We start from the raw sequence: 9,336 nt of genomic DNA, 5'->3' as shown, positions 1-9,336 counted from the left end.
CAGAGGTGGTCACCCCTTCGACATGATTTCAGTTGTGTTTTTAATCAGATAATGACAAGTGAGAACAAAGTTTGAGAGTGAATTTGGCCTACAAAAAAGTACTGGTAAAACCATGGTATTTTGACATATACATGGTGCTAAATGTCCCTCCCAAAAAATGGAATACTGGTATCATAACATGTCCATAAAATTGTGGTAATACCATGGTACTCGACTGCCTTCGACTCTTGTTGTTTTAAATACAAGTCATGCATCCAGCAGCTCTATTTTTGACCGTAGACTTAAAGTGCTTTTCTTATGCTCATCCAAGGTTAGTTGGTCACAGAAATTCTGTTCTTTAGAATGAAATAGAGAGTGAGTGGCTAAAGACTTCTGAATTGGAATTGTTTGAACGTGCAGGTTTTGAACTATATGTACAATATGAACATGTAATTTCTGGACACATGAGACAAAAACAGCTGATGGTAAAAGTCAGTTTCCTGCTTGAGTGTGAACAAGGTCAGAGAGGTGTTTGTGGTAATTGTGCCTCTTTTTTTATATATAGGTTGTGGAGTCTTAGAGCTTGATAGTGTTGTTGACAGTTCAGTGCATTTTTCATCTATTAGCGCCCCCTTCTGGATTAAAGATAAAATAAAATATTAAATTAGAAATTATAAAATTTTTTAATTTAATTACATTTAATTTATGTATTTATGAAAGTTATTTAGAGGTGACAAGAGAAAGTATAATATATATGAATATAAAAACCTAATAAATACCAGTCATTACAGTAAAATCATAATACTCTAGTACATGATCTCTTCTTGTTCTACGGATACTTTTGATATGACAGTTTATCATTAAAATTTTATTAAATATTTTTCATAAAAATATAAAGCTTACTGCGTTTAAACCTATAAATAAACAAAACCATTTAAGTATTTATTGTGTGGAAATCAGTTAAAGGGTTAGTTCACCCAAAAATGAAAATAATGTCATTTATTACTCACCCTCATGCCGTTTCACACCCGTAAGACCTTCGTTAATCTTCGGAACGCAAATTAAGATATTTTTGTTGAAATCCGATGACTCAGTGAGGCCTGCATAGCCAGCAATGACATTTCCTCTCTCAAGAGCCATTAATGTACTAAAAACATATTTAAATCAGTTCATGTGAGTACAGTGGTTCAATATTAATATTATAAAGCGACGAGAATATCTTTGGTGAGCCAAAAAAAATAAAAAAATAAAATAAAAAAATAACGACTGATGGCCGATTTCAAAACACTGATTCATGAAGCTTCAGAGCGTTATGAATCAGCGCGTCGAATCAGCGGTTCAGTTTGGGTGAACTAACCCTTTAAATAAATTGCGACTGTGTCTCAGATGTGACGTCGTTTACCTCAGGCGACCAGCAAATTTGCCTCAAAGGTTTTCAAAAGTTAGTAGGCTATACTTGGTTTTCAACGATACAACGATGAAGATCCCAAAATGAAATTTGAAACAAGTGAGGGGTGAAGAAGGTAAATATTATCTTTGTATAGAATATTTCATTTTACAGTTAAGATGTAATTTTGTCAAGTTACACAAAAAGTGTGGAAATATTACTGAGCTGTGTTTGTTTAGGATAAATCAAATACTAGCTGTAAAATTAGCCATAGAAAGACGTGAATCTGCCGTTTTATCCAAAAAGCTTACAATGTAATTTCGTTAATGTTAATTTATCTGTAATTTAATGTACTTTTTTGAGGAAGTAGCGAGAGGAAGTCAATTCTAGCTTGTTTTTTATACTCTTCCCCACTTGAGGTCGTCGTTGCTCCAACTATAATTTTAACATCTCACCACAGCCACTGCTTTCAAAGTTTTGCATGTGTAGCATGTTATGTTCGTTATGCCTTTGTAATAATTGCTTTTGGTAAAATTACATAGGATAATATAGTGGTACTGGCTTATTAATTTTTAATAATTAATTGTTTTGGCAATTATTTAGGCAACATGGAAATGAACCCGTAGGCTAATAATATGAGTGATGTATAAAGTAAGATCCCCTGGCCAAATCTCTCTCTCCGTCAGAGATGATCTGAGAGGTGGTGAGGGAGTGAGACAGGTGAATGAGGGAAGTGGACCTCTGGAGTTTGATATATGCGAACAGACCCCAGAGCCACAGATGATGTGCAGGGCCGCCACGGCATTGATTTTGTCTGTCCTTGTTCAGAATTCGTAAATTGTTCAGTCTGGCCTTTGCTTTTCACATTAGTCCTAGCCTTGACTCAGACCTGAACCGAGAAGAAGCTTGTTTGTGTCAGATTGTCTCTCTCAGATGATGAAGAGATGTTCACTATATTTTTTATATAAAAGGTGATCTAATAACAAATACAATTACGATTGATCTCACAGGACCCTGATTTTACTTTGCATTTAAAGGCACAATATGTAAGATTTTTGGATTAAAATATAATGAGCAACTGTTGGATACCTTTATCGACAGAAAACTAATCATTGTTATATAGCTCAACACGGTTAGTCTTATTGTTTGAATCTATTGTTTTCTTGATTTACTGCGAGTAACATGTTTGTACCAAAAAAGTAAATCAGACAACACTATTTTATCAAGTGGCTAGCATAGCATAATCAGAAAGAGATTTATTTGTAGTAACAGTAATACAGCATTTTCTCCACCATACAATATAATTTAAAATTAATTGAATGCCATTTAGTAACACAAGTCATCCAGCTTTTATTAATAGGCCTATTCTAATATCGATCTACCTTACTGCAGTGTGGAACAAGTAGAGTAATAAAATACATTTTATCACACTGAAATGTATTTTTAGTATGATTGTTTTGACCAAGAAAAACAGTGCTGCGTTACCCCACAATTTTAATTTGTCAAATAAAGTGACCTGTATAAGTAGTAATTCAGCACTTGTGGCTCTTTCATTAGAATAAAAAAAAGAAAATAATGTGATTTTAAGTGATCAAACATAACTGTAACAAAGTTAAAGTTCAGAGAAGATGGAGGTGGGAACCAGCAAATGTTAAACGTAACTTTAATCATAAAACTAAACATAACTAACACAACGAAAGCGGCATAAGCATATTAAAAGCTCCGGAGCTCCTCCATGGGACACGCGAATGGTGTGTCGCTCAGGTCTCTGTCTTATTAGTAGGGGTGTGACGAGACAGGTACCTCACAAGACAAGACACGAGATTGAGTTCACGAGAATGAGACGAGACGAGATTTTTACACAGTATTTTTAAGAAATCCTCAATGAAAAATAGGCTGCAGGTGCATTTGAAATAACTAATCATCTTGTAATAAATGTCATTCCAGTTCTACTTTCTGAGTATGAATTATCATATGCAGTAAAAGACGACAATACTCAAGCATTGTAAAAGGTTTTGGCACAACCTCAACTGACTGGCTTCTCTCCTGTATAATTTCATAGGAGAACTTTTGACCTCCTAACTGAACTCCTTTCAACAAATTGATCATAGAAATAAAAACAGTGTAAATAAAATAACACAGTTTTCTCTTAGTCTCAAGTGCAAACAATAAGTGCAACAGTAATCAAATTACTCTCTCAAAATTCAAACTGCAAATAGAGACCAAATTTTTCTAAGAGCTAAGATGGTTACAACTACACAGTCCAGCCTAAGATAGTTTTCATATTGGGAGATATTTGCATGCATCAGGGAGCTGCTTTGAAAATGCGGGGTATTGAAATCGCGTCTGAATATGTGCTCAAGTTTTCGATTTCGCGATCAATCGTACTCTGTGAATACAGAGCGGCAGTGCTGAGCGCACATTCTACAAGATAAGACATTTATCAGATACTCTGTCGTGCAGCGAATCTTCCGCCATGGTCTTGTCAGTCATTTCGTCACGTGATCAGTGAACTCTGATTCCTGCTGCACTACGAACAGTGCGGCAGCTTGTGTTGGATGAGCTGAAGCGACCACTATCCAACTGAATTAAATGTTTTTTACTTCTAAAGAAAAGCAAAACAACAGTGGAGGCGTAATGTAAACGTAGCGGTGGCATATTCTATACTAATTTCACCCTCAAACTCCGTCATGGCAATTTCGCGAGACAGCTTTTCACCTCGACGAGAAATCTCGTCACATTTTAATCTCATGAGATCTCGTGGCACAAGATCTCATCACACCCCTACATATTAGCATTCACTCCACTGGCCCTGCATGCTTCATACCACAATAACATTAATAAAACTTTAATACATTAGCTCATCCATGATGATGTTGGCGAACCTTATATACTGTCTTTAAGGCCTGTTCACACCAAGAACGATAACTATACCACACCAATGGACGATAATGTTCTGTTTATTATAAGCACGTGCTGCAGTTATGTCATCTGCCACTTCAAAGTTACCATGAAATCAAAATGGACAATTTTTTTAAAATTCATGTGCCTTCATAATCTTTAATCAAAATAACTTCCTCTCCCTCTTGCAGCGACATCTCTTCTCATGTGTTTACTGGCATAAGGGCAGGACAACCTCACTCACATGAGATCGACCAATAGCAAACCACAAACGTCCAACCATCCAATCAGTTCCCGTTAGACAAAATCAAGCCCCGCCCTACATTTTTTGTTTTCTCATTTGAGATAACTCAGATATACTGTGCGTCACAATGGTTAAGAAAAGATTATCACAACTTCTGTATTATGCCGAATTTAAATGCTCAAACGCTTAAAAGCAGGATAGATTCTGATTGGCTGTCAATGTTTTTATCTTTCATCAGCTGGAAAAAATCGCTCTGAAAGTAATTCCAAGGATATAGGTCCTCTGTGCCATTATCTTTATAGTTGCGGTGTGGACTCTGCTATTCTTTTACTCTGCTATTCTTTTAAATTTAGAATGTTTTTTAAAACTATATCATCTGTGAATGAGCCTTTATTGTTGTTTTTCCCAGCTGTCAGATCTTTGTCCCGCTATGATGTGTTTCCTGTCAGCTGTCAGGTAGCTACTCTGATTTTGACGATTTGTATTTGAAAAAAAAATGACAAGTGTTCTTTCATTTTAAAGGTTTTCAGCACAGAGGTAATGTAAAACAGATGCATGATTCAATACATAACATGATTTAACCCAGTCTGTATTTTTTTTTACCAAAGTTTACAGCGCTGTTCTTTTACCCCGTCACACATAATATATGTCTCCGAGGTGCCTTGGCAGTGTTTAGTCTCTCTGATGAAGGATTACACAGTCTAGCTGGATCCTGATGGAGCAGAAATGGTTTCAGGAGGAGACACAGACCGCAGTTTGATCTGCACTGGTGTCAAAAAGATTCATGGGCAGGAATGATTCGAGCTGTCGTTCGTGAGCCAGACTGCAGGAGAGAAAGAAAAAACATCAATCCATCACCAATATTTTTGAGGAACAACATCATCTATCACCTCAAGGGCATCACGCAGAGTTATTTTCTGGTGGAGGGAAAGATTTAGAGTGTATTGAGGCTTCTGTCCTGATAACCCTTCGGGAGGTGAGTGAGGTGAGTGGGATGAGGAGGGGACATCACTCCCCCGGGCACCTCACATGCCTGTGCTGACCTTTGAACCCCGGTGTGCACGGAATCTGAACCCAGAGGTCGCAACCTCTCGCCCTCCTTTCTGACCTGCTGAATGTTTGACGCCCTTTAGTCAAAAAGTGAAACAGTTTGCCCCTGCGCCGGGCGACCTCTCGCCCCCTCTCGTCCCACTAAGGTATGAGAGCATGTTGACCTCTGTGGCCTTTATTAGCTCGGCCTGTTATTAGTCTCGCAGCACATCAGGCAGAATATTGTTACCTTCATCGCTATCTTGAATGTTAAGTTCTTCAAACACAGACTGACTTAAAATGTTGCAGTCAAAGTCAAGATTCGCTTTTATCAGCACAGATAAATGAATCCCATGAAGATTCTCCTTGCAGTTAAACTGACCACTTGCTGAGGGTCACTAGACTCTATTTTTCTAAAGCAATAGGAGGTACACTGAATAATAACTTCAAACCTTTCTGCATATGGGTTGCATAGACATAAACCTTTTTTAACATCAAAATTTTTTAGGTTGAATTTGTATGAAATTTATGGTATAATATATTTTAGGGTTTGTAAGATTTGTGTAATGTTTTTGAAAGAAGTCTCTTATGCTCATACAGTAAAAGCAGTAATATTTTGAAATATTATTACAATTTAAAATAATTGTTCTCTATTTTAATATATTTTAAAATGTACTTATTCCTGTGATGGCAAAGCTGAATTTTCAGCATCATTACTCCAGTCTTCAGTGTCACATGATCCTTTAGAAATCATTCTAATATGCTGATTTGCTGCTCAAGAAACATTTATTATTATTATCAATGCTGAAAACCGTTGTGCTTCTTAATATTTTTGTGGAAAACGTGATAGATTTTTTTCTTCAGGAATAGAATAGAAATAGAAAGTTCAAAAGAACAGCATTTATTTAAAATAGAAAACTTTTATAACATTGCAAATGTCTTTGATGTCACTTTTGGGGGCAGCGATTGTGATTAGCGATTTGACTCAAAACTTAAAAATGACGTTCTTGCATGGTTTTTTTTTGTTTGTTTGTTTGTTTTTGCTGAGCCTAAGGTGCTACAAAAAAGAATTTACTCACCCTCAAGCTACCCTAGGTGTAAATATCTTTCTTCTTTAAGCCAAACACAATCGGAATTATATTAAAAAATATCTTTGCTCTTCCAAGCTTTATAATGGGAGTGAATGGTACATTTTTTTTTTTTTTTGAAGCCCAAAAAAGTGCATCCATCCATCATAAAGTTAATCCATACGGCACCAGGGGCTTATTAAAGGCCTTCTGAACCAAAGCGATGCATTTTTGTAAGAAAAATATCCATATTTATAACTTTATAAACTATAATAACTGGCTTCCGGTAATGGCTGTACACAAGTCTAGTTCTGGTCGAAGGGTGACCTGTAACCTGACGCATGACGTACTGACAAACATGAAAGCACAAGGAATAGAGCAGAACAAAACACCAGTCACACATTAGAAGTCTAAAACAATAATTTTTAAAGAGAAATGTCGGAGGAGCTTGAGTTTGTTGCCCATCCCTATTTGTTTGAACCATGAGAGGCGTCTACTCTCACCTAAGCTTACGCTGCTCCTACATCCTACGTTATACGCCATACTCCACTCTCTCATGAACATGTGAATGGACGTTACCGGAAGCTAGTGATTACAGTTTATAAAGTTATAATTATGGATATTTTTTTTACAAAAATGCATCGCTTTGCTTCAGAAGGCCTTTATTTACCCCCTGGAGCCGTATGGATTACTTTTCTTTTATGATGGATGAGCTTTTTTGGGCTTCAAAATCTAGGGTACCATTATTTCTTCCATTATAAAGCTTGGAAGAGCCAGGATATTTTTTTAATATAACTCCAATTGTGTTTGGCTGAAAGAAGAAAGTCATATACACATAAAATGGCTTGAGGGTGAGTAAATTATGGGATAATTTTTGGGACCTATCCCTTTAAATGTTATTTTTTGGCATCTGGCTGTAAAACCCTTTTTAAAGTTCCAATGAAATTATGGCTTTTAGTTCATGTTTAAGGCTTTGAGGCTGCCTATGCTAGGGTAGACCCGTTGATTCTTTTAGCAGATATATACACATTTTTAATTTCTCTTCTAAGAAAACAGATCAAAAATATTGATGACTCATCCTGCACTCACTCATTTTGTCCAATCAAATGCTCTCTGGAATGTACCTCCCCCTAATACTGCCTACTTTTGAGTTTTGACTAGCAGCTAGCAAATGTTAATGTTCATGGCCATTATATAACTAAAACCTATTGGCTAATATTTTTCCGATTCGATAGGAAGTACATCAGCACAGGAAAGAGAAATGTGCCAAGCCATTTCATGTCACTCAGAGCCCATTCCAGTTGTTTCTACTATCAAATCAGAGATTACTGTTGATGATGAGGTGTGTTTTGTGGGGTAGGTGTGTTACGCCAACACGTATCAACACCTTTGTGTGAATCATTTTTTCACAGTAGTGCTAAAAGCCCATGGAGTGCTGATCCACTGTGTACTCCTGACTCATCTGCCTCTTTAGGGTCAAATCATTGACTCGGGTACGTGTAGGCCTCACGTGTGATTCTCAGAGAGTGCCCTGTGTCTCAGGATGGCATCAGAGTGTGACGTGCATCAGACAGTTGCGGTCGCCATGGTGACTCTGCCAGAGGGTGGGACACAAACGTCATTCTACACTCAAATGTCAGTCAACAGTGTCTGGCCTCGGGCCTGCATTCACCCCTCCAATCAAGACAAAGACAAAATGACGGCCAGTTTATGATCAGCATTTCACACTCCATTTCATTTGGAGTTGTAGCTTGTTTTTGTTGTGCTTTATAGGTTTTATGGTGCATTAATAAGTGCAAGTGGTTGAGCTTGCAGTTCTTTAGTGTGTTTGCGTGTCTGTGCATGTCCACAGGTTTCTAACTGCCCTTTCAGTGACCCGTGACCTCCAGCGACCCTGAGCTGTGAGCTGCCCTTTCATTCCCACTGGGCTGGTGACAGTAAGGCTAATTCCAGAGGGTGCAAGTAGGCGCCATAAAACTGTTCCCGTATAATGATGACAAAGCGCTTGCAATGCTTGTTCTCTTTTAATTGGTCTATTTTGGCCTGTTGTTTCCCTTTTTACAAGACAGTGTCTGTGTGAGGCCTCAGGCACCTCTCTGGGTGTGTATTTTAAAGACTTAGCACAGGTTCATTTTAAGCAACATTATTATCAGAATAGGTAGATCATAGTGGAGATTTCACATTGTGTCAATCAAAGACATTAGGCTTTTTTGTTTTACATATTTTTTTTATAACAATTAACATTGTGTGTGTGTGTGTGTATAAATATATATATATATATATATATATATGCGTATATAAAATAAAGTTAATTAATTACTAATTAAGTGTTAATATATATATATATATATATATATATATATAAAGGGCTTGACATTAATTTTTTTGATTGCTAGCCACTCAGCATTTTCATTGGCCACAATTTTGACATTGATACCATGGGGAAAAACTGCAATATAGACATTTTTAATATCTTACAATTTGGCAGCAGTTATATTAGGCTACTGTCACTTTAAGACCTGACGCACGGATCCATTATACTGTTACACATGCGTTTTCTTTTTCTTTTTACATTCACTTAAAACATAACTGAATGTGTTTACATGAATGCTCGCCAAGACTGGCATTCTGACATTATTTTGTGTGTATTTGACTGTTTAAGTGCAATAAGCAACGAAAAATAAGAAAATGAAATGAGCGAGTGAGGGGAGGCGGGTTTGTGTATCAAC

General features: G+C 36.9%; 1 protein-coding gene across 1 annotated transcript in view; it reads left to right on the top strand.

Annotated features, from left to right (window-relative positions):
• Positions 1-1,372: 1,372 nt before the first annotated feature.
• nrip1b (nuclear receptor interacting protein 1b) overlaps positions 1,373-9,336 on the top strand; it is a 65,513-nt gene continuing 57,549 nt past the window's right edge. Inside the window, exon 1 of the mRNA XM_051909464.1 lies at positions 1,373-1,502. The gene's annotated coding sequence lies outside the window, so the exon portion shown is untranslated. The remainder of the gene's footprint in view (positions 1,503-9,336) is intronic.

The sequence above is a fragment of the Ctenopharyngodon idella genome, chromosome 10, assembly GCF_019924925.1.
Source record: "Ctenopharyngodon idella isolate HZGC_01 chromosome 10, HZGC01, whole genome shotgun sequence".
Lineage (NCBI taxonomy): Eukaryota > Metazoa > Chordata > Actinopteri > Cypriniformes > Xenocyprididae > Ctenopharyngodon > Ctenopharyngodon idella.
Note: the sequence above shows the minus strand (reverse complement) of the source record. Positions and strands in the feature narration are given on the sequence as shown.